Below are 24,402 nucleotides of genomic sequence, written 5' to 3'. Positions count from 1 at the left end.
GTCGGGACGTGCGTTGGCCTCTGCGTCGGGATTTAGCTTACTTTCAGCTCTACGTCGGGACGTGCGTTGGGCGCTACGTCGGGACGTGCGTTGGGCGCTACGTCGGGATTTAGCTTACTTGGAGCTCTACGTCGGGACGTGCGGTGGGCTCTACGTCGGGACGTGCGGTGGGCTCTACGTCGGGATTTAGCTTACTTTCAGCTCTACGTCGGGACGTGCGTTGGCCTCTACGTCGGGACGTGCGTTGGCCTCTACGTCGGGATTTAGCTTACTTTCAGCTCTACGTCGGGACGTGCGTTGGCCTCTACGTCGGGACGTGCGTTGGCCTCTACGTCGGGATTTAGCTTACTTTCAGCTCTACGTCGGGACGTGCGTTGGCCTCTACGTCGGGACGTGCGTTGGCCTCTACGTCGGGATTTAGCTTACTTTCAGCTCTACGTCGGGACGTGTGTTGGGCTCTACGTCGGGATTTAGCTTACTTTTAGCTCTACGTCGGGACGTGCGTTGGGCTCTACGTCTGTAGTTAGCTTACTTTCAGCTCTACGTCGGGACGTGCGTTGGGCTCTACGTTGGGACGTGCGTTGGGCTCTACGTCGGGACGTGCGTTGGGCTCTACGTCGGGATTTAGCTTACTTTCAGCTGTACGTCGGGACGTGCGTTGGCCTCTAAGTCGGGACGTGCGTTGGCCTCTAAGTCGGGACGTGCGTTGACCTCTACGTCGGGACGTGCGTTGGCCTCTAATTCGGGATTTAGCTTACTTTCAGCTCTACGTCGGGACGTGCGTTGGGCGCTACGTCGGGACGTGCGTTGGGCGCTACGTCGGGATTTAGCTTACTTTGAGCTCTACGTCGGGACGTGCATTGGGCTCTACGTCGGGACGTGCGGTGGGCTCTACGTCGGGACGTGCGGTGGGCTCTACGTCGGGACGTGCGGTGGGCTCTACGTCGGGATTTAGCTTACTTTCAGCTCTACGTCGGGACGTGCGTTGGCCTCTACGTCGGGACGTGCGTTGGCCTCTACGTCGGGATTTAGCTTACTTTCAGCTCTACGTCGGGACGTGCGTTGGCCTCTACGTCGGGACGTGCGTTGGCCTCTACGTCGGGATTTAGCTTACTTTCAGCTCTACGTCGGGACGTGTGTTGGGCTCTACGTCGGGATTTAGCTTACTTTTAGCTCTACGTCGGGACGTGCGGTGGGCTCTACGTCGGGACGTGCGGTGGGCTCTACGTCGGGACGTGCGGTGGGCTCTACGTCGGGACGTGCGGTGGGCTCTACGTCGGGATTTAGCTTACTTTCAGCTCTACGTCGGGACGTGCGTTGGCCTCTACGTCGGGACGTGCGTTGGCCTCTACGTCGGGATTTAGCTTACTTTCAGCTCTACGTCGGGACGTGCGTTGGCCTCTACGTCGGGACGTGCGTTGGCCTCTACGTCGGGATTTAGCTTACTTTCAGCTCTACGTCGGGACGTGCGTTGGGCTCTACGTCGGGATTTAGCTTACTTTTAGCTCTACGTCGGGACGTGCGTTGGGCTCTACGTCGGGACGTGCGTTGCGCTCTACGTCTGTAGTTAGCTTACTTTCAGCTCTACGTCGGGACGTGCGTTGGGCTCTACGTCGGGACGTGCGTTGGGCTCTACGTCGGGATTTAGCTTACTTTCAGCTCTACGTCGGGACGTGCGTTGGCCTCTAAGTCGGGACGTGCGTTGGCCTCTAAGTCGGGACGTGCGTTGGCCTCTAAGTCGGGACGTGCGTTGGCCTCTAAGTCGGGACGTGCGTTGGCCTCTACGTCGGGATTTAACTTACTTTCAGCTCTACGTCGGGACGTGCGTTGGGCTCTACGTCGGGTTTTAGCTTACTTTCAGCTCTACGTCGGGACTTGCGTTGGGCTCTAGGTCGGGACGTGCGTTGGGCTCTTCGTCGGGACGTGCGTTGGGCTCTATGTCTGTAGTTAGCTAACTTTCAGCTCTACGTCGGGACGTGCGTTGGGCGCTACGTCGGGACGTGCGTTGGGCTCTACGTCGGGACGTGCGTTGGGCTCTACGTCGGGATTTAGCTTACTTTCAGCTCTACGTCGGGACGTGCCTTGGCCTCTACGTCGGGACGTGCGTTGGCCTCTACGTCGGGACGTGCGTTGGCCTCTACGTCGGGACGTGCTTTGGGCTCTACGTCGCCACGTGCGTTGGCCTCTACCTCGGGACGTGCGTTGGCGTCTACGTCGGGATTTAGCTTACTTTCAGCTCTACGTCGGGACGTGCGTTGGGCTCTACGTCGGGACGTGCGTTGGGCTCTACGTCGGGACACGCGTGGGGCTCTACGTCGGGGCGCGCGTTGGGCTCTACGTCTGTAGTTAGCTAACTTTCAGCTCTACGTCGGGACGCGCGTTGGGCTCTTCGTCTGTAGTTAGCTAACTTTCAGCTCTACGTCGGGACGTGCGTTGGGCTCTACGTCGGGATTTAGCTTACTTTCAGCTCTACGTTGGGACGTGCGTTGGGCGCTACGTCGGGACGTGCGTTGGGCGCTACGTCGGGACGTGCGTTGGGCGCTACTTCGGGACGTGCGTTGGGCGCTACGTCGGGATTTAGCTTACTTTCAGCTCTACGTCGGGACGTGCGTTGGGCTCTATGTCGGGACGTGCGTTGGGCTCTATGTCGGGACGTGCTTTGGGCTCTACGTCGGGACGTGCATTGGGCTCTACGTCGGGATTTAGCTTACTTTCAGCTCTACGTCGGTACGTGCGTTGGCCTCTATGTCGGGACGTGCGTTGGCCTCTACGTCGGGACGTGCGTTGGCCTCTGCGTCGGGATTTAGCTTACTTTCAGCTCTACGTCGGGACGTGCGTTGGGCGCTACGTCGGGACGTGCGTTGGGCGCTACGTCGGGATTTAGCTTACTTTGAGCTCTACGTCGGGACGTGCGGTGGGCTCTACGTCGGGACGTGCGGTGGGCTCTACGTCGGGACGTGCGGTGGGCTCTACGTCGGGACGTGCGTTGGGCTCTACGTCGGGATTTAGCTTACTTTCAGCTCTACGTCGGGACGTGCGTTGGCCTCTACGTCGGGACGTGCGTTGGCCTCTACGTCGGGATTTAGCTTACTTTCAGCTCTACGTCGGGACGTGCGTTGGCCTCTACGTCGGGACGTGCGTTGGCCTCTACGTCGGGACGTGCGTTGGCCTCTACGTCGGGATTTAGCTTACTTTCAGCTCTACGTCGGGACGTGTGTTGGGCTCTACGTCGGGATTTAGCTTACTTTTAGCTCTACGTCGGGACGTGCGTTGGGCTCTACGTCTGTAGTTAGCTTACTTTCAGCTCTACGTCGGGACGTGCGTTGGGCTCTACGTCGGGACGTGCGTTGGGCTCTACGTCGGGACGTGCGTTGGGCTCTACGTCGGGACGTGCGTTGGGCTCTACGTCGGGACGTGCGTTGGGCTCTACGTCGGGATTTAGCTTACTTTCAGCTCTACGTCGGGACGTGCGTTGGCCTCTAAGTCGGGACGTGCGTTGGCCTCTACGTCGGGACGTGCGTTGGCCTCTGCGTCGGGATTTAGCTTACTTTCAGCTCTACGTCGGGACGTGCGTTGGGCTCTACGTCGGGACGTGCGTTGGGCGCTACGTCGGGACGTGCGTTGGGCGCTACGTCGGGACGTGCGTTGGGCGCTACGTCGGGATTTAGCTTACTTTGAGCTCTACGTCGGGACGTGCATTGGGCTCTACGTCGGGACGTGCGGTGGGCTCTACGTCGGGACGTGCGGTGGGCTCTACGTCGGGACGTGCGGTGGGCTCTACGTCGGGACGTGCGTTGGGCTCTACGTCGGGATTTAGCTTACTTTCAGCTCTACGTCGGGAGGTGCGTTGGCCTCTACGTAGGGACGTGCGTTGGCCTCTACGTCGGGATTTAGCTTACTTTCAGCTCTACGTCGGGACGTGCGTTGGCCTCTACGTCGGGACGTGCGTTGGCCTCTACGTCGGGACGTGCGTTGGCCTCTACGTCGGGATTTAGCTTACTTTCAGCTCTACGTCGGGACGTGTGTTGGGCTCTACGTCGGGATTTAGCTTACTTTTAGCTCTACGTCGGGACGTGCGTTGGGCTCTACGTCGGGACGTGCGTTGGGCTCTACGTCTGTAGTTAGCTTACTTTCAGCTCTACGTCGGGACGTGCGTTGGGCTCTACGTCGGGACGTGCGTTGGGCTCTACGTCGGGACGTGCGTTGGGCTCTACGTCGGGACGTGCGTTGGGCTCTACGTCGGGATTTAGCTTACTTTCAGCTCTACGTCGGGACGTGCGTTGGCCTCTAAGTCGGGACGTGCGTTGGCCTCTACGTCGGGACGTGCGTTGGCCTCTACGTCGGGATTTAACTTACTTTCAGCTCTACGTCGGGACGTGCGTTGGGTGCTACGTCGGGACGTACGTTGGGCTCTACGTCGGGACGTGCGTTGGGCTCTACGTCTGTAGTTAGCTAACTTTCAGCTCTACGTCGGGACGTGCGTTTGGCGCTACGTCGGGACGTGCGTTGGGCTCTACGTCGGGACGTGCGTTGGGCTCTACGTCGGGACGTGCGTTGGGCTCTACGTCGGGACGTGCGTTGGCCTCTACGTCGGGATTTAGCTTACTTTCAGCTCTACGTCGGGACGTGCGTTGGCCTCTAGGTCGGGACGTGCGTTGGCCTCTAGGTCGGGACGTGCGTTGGCCTCTAGGTCGGGACGTGCGTTGGCCTCTAGGTCGGGACGTGCGTTGGCCTCTACGTCGGGACGTGCGTTGGCCTCTACGTCGGGATTTAGCTTACTTTCAGCTCTACGTCGGGACGTGTGTTGGGCTCTACTTCGGGATTTAGCTAACTTTCAGCTCTACGTCGGGACGTGCGTTGGGCGCTACGTCGGGATGTGCGTTGGGCGCTACGTCGGGATTTAGCTTACTTTCAGCTCTACGTCGGGACGTGCGTTGGCCTCTACGTCGGGACGTGCGTTGGCCTCTACGTCGGGACGTGCGTTGGCCTCTACGTCGGGATTTAACTTACTTTCAGCTCTACGTCGGGACGTGCGTTGGGCGCTACGTCGGGACGTGCGTTGGGCTCTACGTCGGGACGTGCGTTGGGCTCTACGTCGGGACGTGCGTTGGGCTCTACGTCTCTAGTTAGCTAACTTTCTGCTCTACGTCGGGACGTGCGTTGGGCTCTACGTCTGTAGTTAGCTAACTTTCAGCTCTACGTCGGGACGTGTGTTGGGCGCTACGTCGGGACGTGCGTTGGGCTCTACGTCGGGACGTGCGTTGGGCTCTACGTCGGGATTTAGCTTACTTTCAGCTCTACGTCGGGACGTGCGTTGGCCTCTACGTCGGGACGTGCGTTGGCCTCTACGTCGGGATTTAGCTTACTTTCAGCTCTACGTCGGGTCGTGCGTTGGGCTCTACGTCGGGACGTGCGTTGGGCTCTACGTCGGGACGTGCGTTGAGCTCTTCGTTGGGACACGCGTTGGGCTCTACGTCTGTAGTTAGCTAAGTTTCAGCTCTACGTCGGGACGCGCGTTGGGCTCTTCGTCTGTAGTTAGCTAACTTTCAGCTCTACGTCGAGACGTGCGTTGGGCTCTACGTCTGTGGTTAGCTAACTTTCAGCTCTACGTCGGGACGTGCGTTGGGCGCTACGTCGGGACGTGCGTTGGGCTCTACGTCGGGATTTAGCTTACATTCAGCTCTACGTCGGGACGTGCGTTGGGCTCTACGTCGGGACGTGCGTTGGGCTCTACGTCGGGACGTGCGTTGGGCTCTACGTCGGGACGTGCGTTGGGCTCTACGTCGGGATTTAGCTTACATTAAGCTCTACGTCGGGACGTGCGTTGGGCTCTACGTCGGGACGTGCGCTGGCCTCTACGTCGGGACGTGCGCTGGCCTCTACGTCGGGACGTGCGTTGGCCTCTACGTCGGGATTTATCTTACTTTCAGATCTACGTCGGGACGTGCTTTGGCCTGTACGTCGGGACGTGCGTTGGCCTCTACGTCGGGATTTAGCTTACTTTCAGCTCTACGTCGGGACGTGCGTTGGGCTCTACGTCGGGATTTAGCTTACTTTCAGCTCTACGTCGGGACGTGCGTTGGGCTCTACGTCGGGACGTGCGTTGGGCTCTACGTCGGGACGTGCGTTGGGCTCTACGTCGGGACGTGCGTTGGGCTCTACGTCGGGATTTAGCTTACTTTCAGCTCTACGTCGGGACATGCGTTGGCATCTACGTCGGGACGTGCGTTGGCCTCTACGTCGGGACGTGCTTTGGGCTCTACGTCGCCACGTGCGTTGGCCTCTAAAGTCGGGACGTGCGTTGGCCTCTACGTCGGGATTTACCTTACTTTCAGCTCTACGTCGGGACGTGCGTTGGGCTCTACGTCGGGACGTGCGTTGGGCTCTACGTCGGGACGTGCGTTGGGCTCTACGTCTGTAGTTAGCTAACTTTCATCTCTACGTCGGGACGTGCGTTGGGCTCTACGTCTGTAGTTAGCTAACTTTCAGCTCTACGTCGGGACGTGCGTTGGGCTCTACATCTGTAGTTAGCTAACTTTCAGCTCTACGTCGGGACGTGTGTTGGGCGCTACGTCGGGACGTGCGTTGGGCTCTACGTCGGGACGTGCGTTGGGCTCTACGTCGGGACGTGCGTTGGGCTCTACGTCGGGACGTGCGTTGGGCTCTACGTCGGGATTTAGCTTACTTTCAGCTCTACGTCGGGACGTGCGTTGGGCTCTACGTCGGGACGTGCGTTGGCCTCTACGTCGGGACGTGCGTTGGCCTCTACGTCGGGATTTAGCTTACTTTCAGCTCTACGTCGGGACGTGCGTTGGGCGCTACGTTCGGACGTGTGTTGGGCGCTACTTCGGGACGTGCGTTGGGCGCTACGTCGGGATTTAGCTTACTTTCAGCTCTACGTCGGGACGTGCGTTGGGCTCTACGTCGGGACGTGCGTTGGGCTCTACGTCGGGACGTGCGTTGGGCTCTACGTCGGGACGTGCGTTGGGCTCTACGTCGGGATTTAGCTTACTTTCAGCTCTACGTCGGGACGTGCGTTGGCCTCTATGTCGGGACGTGCGTTGGCCTCTACGTCGGGACGTGCGTTGGCCTCTGCGTCGGGATTTAGCTTACTTTCAGCTCTACGTCGGGACGTGCGTTGCCTCCACGTCGGGACGTGCGGTGGGCTCTACGTCGGGACGTGCGGTGGGCTCTACGTCGGGACGTGCGTTGGGCTCTACGTCGGGATTTAGCTTACTTTCAGCTCTACGTCGGGACGTGCGTTGGCCTCTACGTCGGGACGTGCGTTGGCCTCTACGTCGGGACGTGCGTTGGCCTCTACGTCGGGACGTGCGTTGGCCTCTACGTCGGGATTTAGCTTACTTTCAGCTCTACGTCGGGACGTGCGTTGGCCTCTACGTCGGGACGTGCGTTGGCCTCTACGTCGGGATTTAGCTTACTTTCAGCTCTACGTCGGGATGTGTGTTGGGCTCTACTTCGGGATTTAGCTTACTTTCAGCTCTACGTCGGGACGTGCGTTGGCCTGTACGTCGGGACGTGCGTTGTCCTCTACGTCGGGACGTGCGTTGGCCTGTACGTCGGGACGTGCGTTGTCCTCTACGTCGGGACGTGCGTTGTCCTCTACGTCGGGACGTGCGTTGGCCTCTAAGTCAGGACGTGCGTTGGCCTCTACGTCGGGACGTGCGTTGGCCTCTACGTCGGGATTTAGCTTACTTTCAGCTCTACGTCGGGACGTGCGTTGGGCGCTACGTCGGGACGTGCGTTGGGCGCTACGTCGGGACGTGCGTTGACCTCTACGTCGGGACGTGCGTTGGCCTCTACGTCGGGTCGTGCGTTGGGCTCTACGTCTGTAGTTAGCTAACTTACTGCTCTACGTCGGGACGTGCGTTGGGCTCTACGTCTGTAGTTAGCTAACTTTCAGCTCTACGTCGGGACGTGCGTTGGGCGCTACGTCGGGATGTGCGTTGGGCTCTACGTCGGGACGTGCGTTGGGCTCTACGTCGGGACGTGCGTTGGGCTCTACGTCGGGACGTGCGTTGGGCTCTATGTCGGGATTTAGCTTACTTTAAGCTCTACGTCGGGACGTGCGTTGGCCTTTACTTCGGGATGTGCGTTGGCCTCTACGTCGGGACGTGCGTTGGCCTCTACGTCGGGATTTAGCTTACTTTCAGCTCTACGTCGGGACGTGCGTTGGGCTCTACGTCGGGACACGCGTTGGGCTCTACGTCGGGACACGCGTTGGGCTCTACGTCGGGACGCGCGTTGGGCTCTACGTCTGTAGTTAGCTAACTTTCAGCTCTACGTCGGGACGCGCGTTGGGCTCTTCGTCTGTAGTTAGCTAACTTTCACCTCTACGTCGGGACGTGCGTTGGGCTCTACGTCTGTAGTTAGCTAACTTTCAGCTCTACGTCGGGACGTGCGTTGGGCGCTACGTCGGGACGTGCGTTGGGCGCTACGTCGGGATTTAGCTTACTTTCAGCTCTACGTCGGGACGTGCGTTGGGCTCTACGTCGGGACGTGCGTTGGGCTCTACGTCGGGACGTGCGTTGGGCTCTACGTCGGGATTTAGCTTAATTTCAGCTCTACGTCGGGACGTGCGTTGGGCTCTACGTCGGGACGTGCGTTGGCCTCTACGTCGGGACGTGTGTTGGGCGCTACGTCGGGATTTAGCTTACTTTCAGCTCTACGTCGGGACGTGCGTTGGGCTCTACGTCGGGACGTGCGTTGGCCTCTACGTCTGTAGTTAGCTAACTTTCAGCTCTACGTCGGGACGTGCGTTGGGCTCTACGTCGGGATTTAGCTTACTTTCAGCTCTACGTCGGGACGTGCGTTGGGCTCTACGTCGGGACGTGTGTTGGGCTCTACGTCTGTAGTTAGCTAACTTCAAGCTCTACGTCGGGACGTGCGTTGGGCTCTACGTCGGGACGTGCGTTGGGCTCTACGTCGGGACGTGCGTTGGGCTCTACGTCAGGATTTAGCTAACTTTTAGCTCTACGTCGGGACATGCGTTGGGCTCTACGTCGGGACGTGCGTTGGGCTCTACGTCGGGATTTAGCTTACTTTCAGCTCTACGTTGGGACGTGCGTTGGCCTCTACGTCGGGATTTAGCTTACTTTCAGCTCTACGTCGGGACGTGCGTTGGGCTCTACGTCGGGACGTGCGTTGGGCTCTACGTCTGTAGTTAGCTAACTTTCAGCTCTACGTCGGGACGTGCGTTAGGCTCTACGTCGGGACGTGCGTTGGGCTCTACGTCGGGATTTAACTTACTTTCAGCTCTACGTCGGGACGTGCGTTGGCCTCTATGTCGGGACGTGCGTTGTCCTCTATGTCGGGACGTGCGTTGGCCTCTACGTCGGGACGTGCGTTGGCCTCTACTTCGGGATTTAGCTTACTTTCAGCTCTACGTCGGGACGTGCGTTGGCCTCTACGTCGGGACGTGCGTTGGCCTCTACGTCGGGATTTAGCTTACTTTCAGCTCTACGTCGGGACGTGCGTTGGGCTCTACGTCGGGTTTTAGCTTACTTTCAGCTCTACGTCGGGACGTGCGTTGGGCTCTACGTCGGGACGTGCGTTGGGCTCTATGTCTGTAGTTAGCTAACTTTCTGCTCTACGTCGGGACGTGCGTTGGGCTCTATGTCTGTAGTTAGCTAACTTTCAGCTCTACGTCGGGACGTGCGTTGGGCGCTACGTCGGGACGTGCATTGGGCTCTACGTCGGGATTTAGCTTACTTTCAGCTCTACGTTGGGACGTGCGTTGGGCTCTACGTCGGGACGTGCTTTGGGCTCTACGTCGGGACGTGCGTTGGCCTCTACGTCGGGACGTGCGTTGGCCTCTACGTCGGGACGTGCGTTGGCCTCTACGTCGGGATTTAGCTTACTTTCAGCTCTACGTCGGGACGTGCGGTGGGCTCTACGTCGGGACGTGCGTTGGGCTCTACGTCTGTAGTTAGCTAACTTTCAGCTCTACGTCGGGACGTGCGTTGGGCTCTACGTTGGGACTTTCGTTGGACTCTACGTTGGGACTTTCGTTGGGCTCTACGTCGGGACTTGCGTTGGGCTCTACGTCGGGACGTGTGTTGGGCTCTACATCTGTAGTTAGCTAACTTTCAGCTCTACGTCGGGACGTGCGTTGGGCTCTACGTCGGGACGTGCGTTGGGCTCTACGTCTGTAGTTAGCTAAGTTTCAGATCTACGTCGGGACGTGCGTTGGGCTCTACGTCGGGACGTGCGTTGGGCTCTACGTCGGGACGTGCGTTGGCCTCTACGTCGGGACGTGCGTTGGCCTCTACGTCGGGACGTGCGTTGGCCTCTACGTCGGGATTTAGCTTACTTTCAGCTCTACGTCGGGACGTGTGTTGGGCGCTACGTCGGGACGTGCGTTGGGCGCTGCTTCGGGACGTGCGTTGGGCGCTACGTCGGGATTTAGCTTACTTTCAGCTCTACGTCGGGACGTGCGTTGGGCTCTACGTCGGGACGTGCGTTGGGCTCTACGTCGGGACGTGCGTTGGGCTCTACGTCGGGACGTGCGTTGGGCTCTACGTCGGGACGTGCGTTGGGCTCTACTTCGGGATTTAGCTTACTTTCAGCTCTACGTCGGGACGTGCGTTGGCCTCTACGTCGGGACGTGCGTTGGCCTCTACGTCGGGATTTAGCTTACTTTCAGCTCTACGTCGGGACGTGCGTTGGCCTCTACGTCGGGACGTGCGTTGGCCTCTACGTTGGGATTTAGCTTACTTTCAGCTCTACGTCGGGACGTCCGTTTTTCCTCTACGTCGGGATTTAGCTTACTTTCAGCTCTACATCGGGACGTGCGTTGGGCTCTACGTTGGGACATGCGTTGGGCTCTACGTCGGGACGTGCGTTGGCCTCTACGTCTGTAGTTAGCTAACTTTCAGCTCTACGTCGGGACGTGCGTTGGGCTCTACGTCGGGATTTAGCTTACTTTCAGCTCTACGTCGGGATGTGCGTTGGGCTCTACGTCGGGACGTGTGTTGGGCTCTACGTCTGTAGTTAGCTAACTTCAAGCTCTACGTCGGGACGTGCGTTGGGCTCTACGTCGGGACGTGCGTTGGGCTCTACGTCGGGACGTGCGTTGGGCTCTACGTCAGGATTTAGCTAACTTTTAGCTCTACGTCGGGACGTGCGTTGGCCTCTACGTCGGGACGTGCGTTGGCCTCTACGTCGGGATTTAGCTTACTTTCAGCTCTACGTTGGGACGTGCGTTGGCCTCTACGTCGGGATTTAGCTTACTTTCAGCTCTACGTCGGGACGTGCGTTGGGCTCTACGTCGGGACGTGCGTTGGGCTCTACGTCTGTAGTTAGCTAACTTTCAGCTCTACGTCGGGACGTGCGTTAGGCTCTACGTCGGGACGTGCGTTGGGCTCTACGTCGGGATTTAACTTACTTTCAGCTCTACGTCGGGACGTGCGTTGGCCTCTATGTCGGGACGTGCGTTGTCCTCTATGTCGGGACGTGCGTTGGCCTCTAAGTCGGGACGTGCGTTGGCCTCTGCATCGGGACGTGCGTTGGCCTCTACATCGGGATTTAGCTTACTTTCAGCTCTACGTCGGGACGTGCGTTGGGCTCTACGTCGGGACGTGCGTTGGGCTCTACGTCGGGACGTGCGTTGGGCTCTACGTCGGGACGTGCGTTGGGCTCTACGTCGGGATTTAGCTTACTTTCAGCTCTACGTCGGGACGTGCGTTGGCCTCTACTTCGGTATTTAGCTTACTTTCAGCTCTACGTCGGGACGTGCGTTGGCCTCTACGTCGGGACGTGCGTTGGCCTCTACGTCGGGATTTAGCTTACTTTCAGCTCTACGTCGGGACGTGCGTTGGGCTCTACGTCGGGTTTTAGCTTACTTTCAGCTCTACGTCGGGACGTGCGTTGGGCTCTACGTCGGGACGTGCGTTGGGCTCTATGTCTGTAGTTAGCTAACTTTCTGCTCTACGTCGGGACGTGCGTTGGGCTCTATGTCTGTAGTTAGCTAACTTTCAGCTCTACGTCGGGACGTGCGTTGGGCGCTACGTCGGGACGTGCATTGGGCTCTACGTCGGGATTTAGCTTACTTTCAGCTCTACGTTGGGACGTGCGTTGGGCTCTACGTCGGGACGTGCGTTGGCCTCTACGTCGGGACGTGCGTTGGCCTCTACGTCGGGATTTAGCTTACTTTCAGCTCTATTCGGGACGTGCGTTGGCCTGTACGTCGGGACGTGCGTTGGCCTCTACGTCGGGATTTAGCTTACTTTCAGCTCTACGTCGGGACGTGCGTTGGGCGCTACGTCGGGACGTGCGTTGGGCGCTACGTCGGGTTGTGCGTTGGGCGCTACGTCGGGACGTCTGTTGGGCGCTACTTCGGGACGTGCGTTGGGCGCTACGTCGGGATTTAGCTTACTTTCAGCTCTACGTCGGGACGTGCGTTGGGCTCTACGTCGGGACGTGCGTTGGGCTCTACGTCGGGACGTGCGTTGGGCTCTACGTCGGGACGTGCGTTGGGCTCTACGTCGGGATTTAGCTTACTTTCAGCTCTACGTCGGGACGTGCGTTGCCCTCTACGTCGGGACGTGCGTTGGCCTCTACGTCGGGATTTAGCTTACTTTCAGCTCTACGTCGGGACGTGCGTTGGGCTCTACGTCGGGACGTGCGTTGGGCGCTACGTCGGGATTTAACTTACTTTCAGCTCTACGTCGGGACGTGCGTTGGGCTCTACGTCGGGACGTGCGTTGGGCTCTACGTCGGGATGTGCGTTGGTCTCTACGTCTGTAGTTAGCTAACTTTCAGCTCTACGTCGGGACGTGCGTTGGGCTCTACGTCGGGACGTGCGTTTGGCTCTACGTCGGGACGTGCGTTGGGCTCTACGTCGGGACGTGCGTTGGGCTCTACGTCGGGATTTAGCTTGCTTTCAGCTCTACGTCGGGACGTGCGTTGGGCTCTATGTCGGGACGTGCGTTGGGCTCTACGTCGGGACGTGCGTTGGGCTCTACGTCGGGACGTGCGTTGGGCTCTACGTCGGGACGTGCGTTGGGCTCTACGTCGGGATTTAGCTTACTTTCAGCTCTACGTCGGGACGTGCGTTGGCCTCTACGTCGGGACGTGCGTTGGCCTCTGCGTCGGGATTTAGCTTACTTTCAGCTCTACGTCGGGACGTGCGTTGGGCTCTACGTCGGGACGTGCGTTGGGCGCTACGTCGGGATTTAACTTACTTTCAGCTCTACGTCGGGACGTGCGTTGTGCTCTACGTCGGGATTTAGCTTACTTTCAGCTCTACGTCGGGACGTGCGTTGGCCTCTACTTCGGGACGTGCGTTGGCCTCTACGTCGGGACGTGCGTTGGCCTCTACGTCGGGATTTAGCTTACTTTCAGCTCTACGTCGGGACGTGCGTTGGGCTCTACGTCGGGACGTGCGTTGAGCTCTACGTCGGGACGTGCGTTGGGCGCTACGTCGGGACGTGCTTTGGGCGCTACGTCGGGACGTGCGTTGGGCGCTACGTCGGGATTTAACTTACTTTCAGCTCTACGTCGGGACGTGCGTTGGCCTCTACGTCGGGACGTGCGTTGGCCTCTACGTCGGGACGTGCGTTGGCGTCTAGGTCGGGACGTGCGTTGGCCTCTAGGTCGGGACGTGCGTTGGCCTCTACGTCGGGATTTAGCTTACTTTCAGCTCTACGTCGGGACGTGTGTTGGGCTCTACTTCGGGATTTAGCTTACTTTCAGCTCTACGTCGGGACGTGCGTTGGGCTCTATGTCGGGACGTGCGTTGGGCTCTACGTCTGTAGTTAGCTAACTTTCAGCTCTACGTCGGGACGTGCGTTGGGCGCTACGTCGGGACGTGCGTTGGGCGCTACGTCGGGATTTAGCTTACTTTCAGCTCTACGTCGGGACGTGCGTTGGCCTCTAAGTCGGGACGTGCGTTGTCCTCTACGTCGGGACGTGCGTTGGGCTCTACGTCGGGACGTGCGTTGGGCTCCACGTCGGGACGTGCGTTGGGCTCTACGTCTGTAGTTAGCTAACTTTCAGCTCTACGTCGGGACGTGCGTTGGGCTCTACGTCGGGACGTGCGTTGGGCTCTACGTCGGGACGTGCGTTGGGCTCTACGTCAGGATTTAGCTTACTTTCAGCTCTACGTTGGGACGTGCGTTGGCCTCTACGTCGGGATTTAGCTTACTTTCAGCTCTACGTTGGGACGTGCGTTGGCCTCTACGTCGGGATTTAGCTTACTTTCAGCTCTACGTCGGGACGTGCGTTGGGCTCTACGTCGGGACGTGCGTTGGGCTCTACGTCGGGACGTGTGTAGGGCTCTACGTCTGTAGTTAGGTAACTTTCAGCTCTACGTCGGGACGTGCGTTGGGCGCTACGTCGGGACGTGCGTTGGGCTCTACGTCGGGACGTGCGTTGGGCTCTACGTCGGGACGTGCGTTGGGCTCTATGTCTGTAGTTAGCTAACTTTCAGCTCTACGTCGGGACGTGCGTTGGGCGCTACGTCGGGACGTGCGTTGGGCTCTACGTCGGGACGTGCGTTGGGCTCTACGTCGGGACGTGCGTTGGGCTCTACGTCGGGATTTAGCTTACTTTCAGCTCTACGTCGGGATGTGCGTTGGGCGCTACGTCGGGACGTGCGTTGGGCGCTAGTTCGGGACGTGCGTTGGGCGCTACTTCGGGATTTAGCTTACTTTCAGCTCTACGTCGGGACGTGCGTTGGGCTCTACGTCGGGACGTGCGTTGGACTCTACGTCGGGACGTGCGTTGGCCTCTACGTCGGGATTTACCTTACTTTCAGCTCTACGTCGGGACGTGCGTTGGCCTCTACGTCGGGACGTGCGTTGGCCTCTACGTTGGGATTTAGCTTACTTTCAGCTCTACGTCGGGACGTGCGTTGGCCTCTACGTCGGGACGTGCGTTGGCCTCTACGTCGGGACGTGCGTTGGCCTCTACGTCGGGACGTGCGTTGGCCTCTACTTCGGGATTTAGCTTACTTTCAGCTCTACGTCGGGACGTGCGTTGGCCTGTACGTCGGGACGTGCGTTGGCCTCTACGTCGGGATTTAGCTTACTTTCAGCTCTACGTCGGGACGTGCGTTGGGCTCTACGTCTGGAAGTGTGTTGGGCTCTACGTCGGGATTTAGCTTACTTTAAGCTCTACGTCGGGACGTGCGTTGGGCTCTACGTCGGGACGTGCGCTGGCCTCTACGTCGGGACGTGCGCTGGCCTCTACGTCGGGACGTGCGCTGGCCTTAACGTCGGGACGTGCGTTGGGCTCTACGTCGGGACGTGCGTTGGGCTCTACGTCGGGATTTAGCTTACTTTCAGCTCTACGTCGGGACGTGCGTTGGGCTCTACGTCGGGACGTGCGTTGGGCTCTACGTCGGGACGTGCGTTGGGCTCTACGTCGGGACGTGCGTTGGGCTCTACGTCGGGATTTAGCTTACTTTCAGCTCTACGTCGGGACGTGCGTTGGGCGCTACGTCGGGACGTGCGTTGGGCGCTACGTCGGGACGTGCGTTGGGCGCTACGTCGGGACGTGCGTTGGGCGCTACGTCGGGATTTAGCTTACTTTCAGCTCTACGTCGGGACGTGCGTTGGGCTCTACGTCGGGACGTGCGTTGGGCTCTACGTCGGGACGTGCGTTGGGCTCTACGTCGGGACGTGCGTTGGGCTCTACGTCGGGACGTGCGTTGGGCTCTACGTCGGGATTTAGCTTACTTTCAGCTCTACGTCGGGACGTGCGTTGGCCTCTACGTCGGGACGTGCGTTGGCCTCTACGTCGGGATTTAGCTTACTTTCAGCTCTACGTCGGGACGTTCGTTGGGCTCTACGTCGGGACGTGCGTTGGGCGCTACGTCGGGATTTAACTTACTTTCAGCTCTACGTCGGGACGTCCGTTGGGCTCTACGTCGGGACATGCGTTGGGCTCTACGTCGGGATGTGCGTTGGTCTCTACGTCTGTAGTTAGCTAACTTTCAGCTCTACGTCGGGACGTGCGTTGGGCTCTACGTCGGGACGTGCGTTGGGCTCTACGTCAGGACGTGCGTTGGGCTCTACGTCGGGATTTAGCTTGCTTTCAGCTCTACGTCGGGACGTGCGTTGGGCTATACGTCGGGACGTGCGTTGGGCTCTACGTCGGGACGTGCGTTGGGCTCTACGTCGGGATTTAGCTTACTTTCAGCTCTACGTCGGGACGTGCGTTGGGCTCTACGTCGGGACGTGCGTTGGGCTCTACGTCGGGATTTAGCTTACTTTCAGCTCTACGTCGGGACGTGCGTTGGGCTCTACGTCGGGACGTGCGTTGGGCGCTACGTCGGGATTTAACTTACTTTCAGCTCTACGTCGGGACGTGCGTTGGGCTCTACGTCGGGACATGCGTTTGGCTCTACGTCGGGATGTGCGTTGGTCTCTACGTCTGTAGTTAGCTAACTTTCAGCTCTACGTCGGGACGTGCGTTGGGCTCTACGTCGGGACGTGCGTTGGGCTCTACGTCAGGACGTGCGTTGGGCTCTACGTCGGGATTTAGCTTGCTTTCAGCTCTACGTCGGGACGTGCGTTGGGCTCTACGTCGGGACGTGCGTTGGGCTCTACGTCGGGACGTGCGTTGGGCTCTACGTCGGGATTTAGCTTACTTTCAGCTCTACGTCGGGACGTGCGTTGGCCTCTACGTCGGGACGTGCGTTGGCCTCTACGTCGGGACGTGCGTTGGCCTCTACGTCGGGATTTAGCTTACTTTCAGCTCTACGTCGGGACGTGCGTTGGGTTCTACGTCGGGACGTGCGTTGGGCGCTACGTCGGGATTTAACTTACTTTCAGCTCTACGTCGGGACGTGCGTTGGGCTCTACGTCGGGACATGCGTTGGGCTCTACGTCGGGATTTAGCTTACTTTCAGCTCTACGTCGGGACGTGCGTTGGCCTCTACTTCGGGACGTGCGTTGGCCTCTACGTCGGGACGTGCGTTGGCCTCTACGTCGGGATTTAGCTTACTTTCAGCTCTACGTCGGGACGTGCGTTGGGCTCTACGTCGGGACGTGCGTTGAGCTCTACGTCGGGACGTGCGTTGGGCGCTACGTCGGGACATGCGTTGGGCGCTACGTCGGGACATGCGTTGGGCGCTACGTCGGGACGTGCGTTGGGCGCTACGTCGGGACGTGCGTTGGGCGCTACGTCGGGATTTAGCTTACTTTCAGCTCTACGTCGGGACGTGCGTTGGGCTCTACGTCGGGACGTGCGTTGGCCTCTACGTCGGGACGTGCGTTGGCCTCTACGTCGGGACGTGCGTTGGCCTCTACGTCGGGACGTGCGTTGGCCTCTACGTCGGGATTTAACTTACTTTCAGCTCTACGTCGGGACGTGCGTTGGGCGCTACGTCGGGACGTGCGTTGGGCTCTACGTCGGGACGTGCGTTGGGCTCTACGTCGGGACGTGCGTTGGGCTCTACGTCTGTAGTTAGCTAACTTTCTGCTCTACGTCGGGACGTGCGTTGGGCTCTACGTCTGTAGTTAGCTAACTTTCAGCTCTACGTCGGGACGTGCGTTGGGCGCTACGTCGGGACATGCGTTGGGCTCTACGTCGGGACGTGCGTTGGGCTCTACGTCGGGATTTAGCTTACTTTCAGCTCTACGTCGGGACGTGCGTTGGCCTCTACTTCGGGACGTGCGTTGGCCTCTACGTCGGGACGTGCGTTGGCCTCTACGTCGGGATTTTGCTTACTTTCAGCTCTACGTCGGGACGTGCGTTGGGCTCTACGTCGGGACGTGCGTTGAGCTCTACGTCGGGACGCGCGTTGGGCTGTACGTCTGTAGTTAGCTAACTTTCAGCTCTACGTCGGGACGCGCGTTGGGCTCTTCGTCTGTAGTTAGCTAACTTTCAGCTCTACGTCGGGACGCGCCTTGGGCTCTACGTCTGTAGTTAGCTAACTTTCAGCTCTACGTCGGGACGTGCGTTGGGTGCTACGTCGGGACGTGCGTTGGGCTCTACGTCGGGATTTAGCTTACTTTCAGCTCTACGTCGGGACGTGCGTTGGGCTCTACGTCGGGACGTGCGTTGGGCTCTACGTCGGGACGTGCGTTGGGCTCTACGTCGGGATTTAGCTTACATTAAGCTCTACGTCGGGACGTGCGTTGGGCTCTACGTCGGGACGTGCGTTGAGCTCTACGTCGGGACGTGCGTTGGGCGCTACGTCGGGACATGCGTTGGGCGCTACGTCGGGACGTGCGTTGGGCGCTACGTCGGGACGTGCGTTGGGCGCTACGTCAGGATTTAGCTTACTTTCAGCTCTACGTCGGGACGTGCGTTGGGCTCTATGTCGGGACGTGCGTTGGGCTCTACGTCGGGACGTGCGTTGGGCTCTACGTCGGGACGTGCGTTGGGCGCTACGTCGGGATTTAGCTTACTTTCAGCTCTATGTCGGGACGTGCGTTGGGCTCTACGTCGGGACGTGCGTTGGGCTCTACGTCGGGACGTGCGTTGGGCTCTACGTCGGGATTTAGCTTACTTTCAGCTCTACGTCGGGACGTGCGTTGGCCTCTACGTCGGGACGTGCGTTGGGCTCTACGTCGGGATTTAGCTTACTTTCAGCTCTACGTCGGGACGTGCGTTGGGCTCTACGTCGGGACGTGCGTTGGGCGCTACGTCGGGATTTAACTTACTTTCAGCTCTACGTCGGGACGTGCGTTGGGCTCTACGTCGGGACGTGCGTTGGGCTCTACGTCGCGATGTGCGTTGGTCTCTACGTCTATAGTTAGCTAACTTTCAGCTCTACGTCGGGACGTGCGTTGGGCTCTACGTCGGGACGTGCGTTTGGCTCTACGTCGGGACGTGCGTTGGGCTCTACGTCGGGACGTGCGTTGGGCTCTACGTCGGGACGTGCGTTGGGCTCTACGTCGGGACGTGCGTTGGGCTCTACGTCGGGACGTGCGTTGGGCTCTACGTCGGGATTTAGTTTGCTTTCAGCTCTACGTCGGGACGTGCGTTGGGCTCTACGTCGGGACGTGCGTTGGGCTCTATGTCGGGACGTGCGTTGGGCTCTACGTCGGGATTTAGCTTACTTTCAGCTCTACGTCGGGACGTGCGTTGGCCTCTACGTCGGGACGTGCGTTGGCCTCTACGTCGGGACGTGCGTTGGCCTCTACGTCGGGACGTGCGTTGCCCTCTACGTCGGGATTTAGCTTACTTTCAGCTCTACGTCGGGACGTGCGTTTGGCGCTACGTCGGGACGTGCGTTGGGCGCTAGTTCGGGACGTGCGTTGGGCGCTACGTCGGGATTTAGCTTACTTTCAGCTCTACGTCGGGACGTGCGTTGGGCTCTACGTCGGGACGTGCGTTGGACTCTACGTCGGGACGTGCGTTGGCCTCTAAGTCGGGATTTAGCTTACTTTCAGCTCTACGTCGGGACGTGCGTTGGGCTCTACGTCGGGACGTGCGTTGGCCTCTACGTCGGGATTTAGCTTACTTTCAGCTCTACGTCGGGACGTGCGTTGGCCTCTACGTCGGGACGTGCGTTGGCCTCTACGTCGGGATTTAGCTTACTTTCAGCTCTACGTCGGGACGTGCGTTGGCCTGTACGTCGGGACGTGCGTTGGCCTCTACGTCAGGATTTAGCTTACTTTAAGGTCTACGTCGGGACGTGCGCTGGCCTCTACGTCGGGACGTGAGCTGGCCTCTACGTCGGGACGTGCGCTGGCCTCTACGTCGGGACGTGCGTTGGCCTCTACGTCGGGACGTGCGTTGGCCTCTACGTCGGGATTTTGCTTACTTTCAGCTCTACGTCGGGACGTGCGTTGGGCTCTACGTCGGGACGTGCGTTGAGCTCTACGTCGGGACGCGCGTTGGGCTGTACGTCTGTAGTTAGCTAACTTTCAGCTCTACGTCGGGACGCGCGTTGGGCTCTTCGTCTGTAGTTAGCTAACTTTCAGCTCTACGTCGGGACGCGCCTTGGGCTCTACGTCTGTAGTTAGCTAACTTTCAGCTCTACGTCGGGACGTGCGTTGGGTGCTACGTCGGGACGTGCGTTGGGCTCTACGTCGGGATTTAGCTTACTTTCAGCTCTACGTCGGGACGTGCGTTGGGCTCTACGTCGGGACGTGCGTTGGGCTCTACGTCGGGACGTGCGTTGGGCTCTACGTCGGGATTTAGCTTACATTAAGCTCTACGTCGGGACGTGCGTTGGGCTCTACGTCGGGACGTGCGTTGAGCTCTACGTCGGGACGTGCGTTGGGCGCTACGTCGGGACATGCGTTGGGCGCTACGTCGGGACGTGCGTTGGGCGCTACGTCGGGACGTGCGTTGGGCGCTACGTCAGGATTTAGCTTACTTTCAGCTCTACGTCGGGACGTGCGTTGGGCTCTATGTCGGGACGTGCGTTGGGCTCTACGTCGGGACGTGCGTTGGGCTCTACGTCGGGACGTGCGTTGGGCGCTACGTCGGGATTTAGCTTACTTTCAGCTCTATGTCGGGACGTGCGTTGGGCTCTACGTCGGGACGTGCGTTGGGCTCTACGTCGGGACGTGCGTTGGGCTCTACGTCGGGATTTAGCTTACTTTCAGCTCTACGTCGGGACGTGCGTTGGCCTCTACGTCGGGACGTGCGTTGGGCTCTACGTCGGGATTTAGCTTACTTTCAGCTCTACGTCGGGACGTGCGTTGGGCTCTACGTCGGGACGTGCGTTGGGCGCTACGTCGGGATTTAACTTACTTTCAGCTCTACGTCGGGACGTGCGTTGGGCTCTACGTCGGGACGTGCGTTGGGCTCTACGTCGCGATGTGCGTTGGTCTCTACGTCTATAGTTAGCTAACTTTCAGCTCTACGTCGGGACGTGCGTTGGGCTCTACGTCGGGACGTGCGTTTGGCTCTACGTCGGGACGTGCGTTGGGCTCTACGTCGGGACGTGCGTTGGGCTCTACGTCGGGACGTGCGTTGGGCTCTACGTCGGGACGTGCGTTGGGCTCTACGTCGGGACGTGCGTTGGGCTCTACGTCGGGATTTAGTTTGCTTTCAGCTCTACGTCGGGACGTGCGTTGGGCTCTACGTCGGGACGTGCGTTGGGCTCTATGTCGGGACGTGCGTTGGGCTCTACGTCGGGATTTAGCTTACTTTCAGCTCTACGTCGGGACGTGCGTTGGCCTCTACGTCGGGACGTGCGTTGGCCTCTACGTCGGGACGTGCGTTGGCCTCTACGTCGGGACGTGCGTTGCCCTCTACGTCGGGATTTAGCTTACTTTCAGCTCTACGTCGGGACGTGCGTTTGGCGCTACGTCGGGACGTGCGTTGGGCGCTAGTTCGGGACGTGCGTTGGGCGCTACGTCGGGATTTAGCTTACTTTCAGCTCTACGTCGGGACGTGCGTTGGGCTCTACGTCGGGACGTGCGTTGGACTCTACGTCGGGACGTGCGTTGGCCTCTAAGTCGGGATTTAGCTTACTTTCAGCTCTACGTCGGGACGTGCGTTGGGCTCTACGTCGGGACGTGCGTTGGCCTCTACGTCGGGATTTAGCTTACTTTCAGCTCTACGTCGGGACGTGCGTTGGCCTCTACGTCGGGACGTGCGTTGGCCTCTACGTCGGGATTTAGCTTACTTTCAGCTCTACGTCGGGACGTGCGTTGGCCTGTACGTCGGGACGTGCGTTGGCCTCTACGTCAGGATTTAGCTTACTTTAAGGTCTACGTCGGGACGTGCGCTGGCCTCTACGTCGGGACGTGAGCTGGCCTCTACGTCGGGACGTGCGCTGGCCTCTACGTCGGGACGTGCGCTGGCCTCTACATCGGGACGTGCGCTGGCCTTAACGTCGGGACATGCTTTGGGCTCTACGTCGGGACGTGCGTTGGGCTCTACGTCGGGATTTAGCTTACTTTCAGCTCTACGTCGGGACGTGCGTTGGGCGCTACGTCGGGACGTGCGTTGGGCGCTACGTCGGGACGTGTGTTGGGCGCTACTTCGGGACGTGCGTTGGGCGCTACGTCGGGATTTATCTTACTTTCAGCTCTACGTCGGGACGTGCGTTGGGCTCTATGTCGGGACGTGCGTTGGGCTCTACGTCGGGACGTGCGTTGGGCTCTACGTCGGGACGTGCGTTGGGCTCTACGTCGGGACGTGCGTTGGGCTCTACGTCGGGACGTGCGTTGGGCTCTACGTCGGGACGTGCGTTGGGCTCTACGTCGGGATTTAGCTTACTTTCAGCTCTACGTCGGGACGTGCGTTGGCCTCTACGTCGGGACGTGCGTTGGCCTCTACGTCGGGATTTAGCTTACTTTCAGCTCTACGTCGGGACGTGCGTTGGGCTCTACGTCGGGACGTGCGTTGGGCTCTACGTCGGGATTTAGCTTACTTTCAGCTCTACGTCGGGACGTGCGTTGGCCTCTACTTCGGGACGTGCGTTGGCCTCTACGTCGGGACGTGCGTTGGCCTCTACGTCGGGATTTAGCTTACTTTCAGCTCTACGTCGGGACGTGCGTTGGGCTCTACGTCGGGACGTGCGTTGAGCTCTACGTCGGGACGTGCGTTGGGCGCTACGTCGGGACGTGCGTTGGGCGCTACGTCGGGACGTGCGTTGGGCGCTACGTCGGGATTTAGCTTACTTTCAGCTCTACGTCGGGACGTGCGTTGGCCTCTACGTCGGGACGTGCGTTGGCCTCTACGTCGGGACGTGCGTTGGCCTCTACGTCGGGACGTGCGTTGGACTCTACGTCGGGATTTAACTTACTTTCAGCTCTACGTCGGGACGTGCGTTGGGCGCTACGTCAGGACGTGCGTTGGGCTCTACGTCGGGACGTGCGTTGGGCTCTACGTCGGGACGTGCGTTGGGCTCTACGTCGGGACGTGCGTTGGGCTCTACGTCTGTAGTTAGCTAACTTTCTGCTCTACGTCGGGACGTGCGTTGGGCTCTACGTCTGTAGTTAGCTAACTTTCAGCTCTACGTCGGGACGTGCGTTGGGCGCTACGTCGGGACATGCGTTGGGCTCTACGTCGGGACGTGCGTTGGGCTCTACGTCGGGATTTAGCTTACTTTCAGCTCTACGTCGGGACGTGCGTTGGGCTCTACGTCGGGACGTGCGTTGGGCTCTACGTCGGGACGTGCGTTGAGCTCTACGTCGGGACGCGCGTTGGGCTCTACGTCTGTAGTTAGCTAACTTTCAGCTCTACGTCGGGACGCGCGTTGGGCTCTTCGTCTGTAGTTAGCTAACTTTCAGCTCTACGTCGGGACGCGCGTTGGGCTCTACGTCTGTAGTTAGCTAACTTTCAGCTCTACGTCGGGACGTGCGTTGGGCGCTACGTCGGGACGTGCGTTGGGCTCTACGTCGGGATTTAGCTTACTTTCAGCTCTACGTCGGGACGTGCGTTGGGCTCTACGTCGGGACATGCGTTGGGCTCTACGTCGGGATTTAGCTTACTTTCAGCTCTACGTCGGGACGTGCGTTGGCCTCTACTTCGGGACGTGCGTTGGCCTCTACGTCGGGACGTGCGTTGGCCTCTACGTCGGGATTTAGCTTACTTTCAGCTCTACGTCGGGACGTGCGTTGGGCTCTACGTCGGGACGTGCGTTGAGCTCTACGTCGGGACGTGCGTTGGGCGCTACGTCGGGACGTGCGTTGGGCGCTACGTCGGGACGTGCGTTGGGCGCTACGTCGGGATTTAGCTTACTTTCAGCTCTACGTCGGGACGTGCGTTGGCCTCTACGTCGGGACGTGCGTTGGCCTCTACGTCGGGACGTGCGTTGGCCTCTACGTCGGGATTTAACTTACTTTCAGCTCTACGTCGGGACGTGCGTTGGGCGCTACGTCAGGACGTGCGTTGGGCTCTACGTCGGGACGTGCGTTGGGCTCTACGTCGGGACGTGCGTTGGGCTCTACGTCGGGACGTGCGTTGGGCTCTACGTCTGTAGTTAGCTAACTTTCTGCTCTACGTCGGGACGTGCGTTGGGCTCTACGTCTGTAGTTAGCTAACTTTCAGCTCTACGTCGGGACGTGCGTTGGGCGCTACGTCGGGACATGCGTTGGGCTCTACGTCGGGACGTGCGTTGGGCTCTACGTCGGGATTTAGCTTACTTTCAGCTCTACGTCGGGACGTGCGTTGGGCTCTACGTCGGGACGTGCGTTGGGCTCTACGTCGGGACGTGCGTTGAGCTCTACGTCGGGACGCGCGTTGGGCTCTACGTCTGTAGTTAGCTAACTTTCAGCTCTACGTCGGGACGCGCGTTGGGCTCTTCGTCTGTAGTTAGCTAACTTTCAGCTCTACGTCGGGACGCGCGTTGGGCTCTACGTCTGTAGTTAGCTAACTTTCAGCTCTACGTCGGGACGTGCGTTGGGCGCTACGTCGGGACGTGCGTTGGGCTCTACGTCGGGATTTAGCTTACTTTCAGCTCTACGTCGGGACGTGCGTTGGGCTCTACGTCGGGACGTGCGTTGGGCTCTAAGTCGGGATTTA

The sequence above is a fragment of the Leptosomus discolor genome, chromosome 22, assembly GCF_034619465.1.
Source record: "Leptosomus discolor isolate bLepDis1 chromosome 22, bLepDis1.hap2, whole genome shotgun sequence".
Classification (NCBI taxonomy): Eukaryota; Metazoa; Chordata; class Aves; order Leptosomiformes; family Leptosomidae; genus Leptosomus; species Leptosomus discolor.
The sequence above is the reverse complement of the archived record's forward strand: the minus strand, read 5'-3'. Positions refer to the sequence as shown.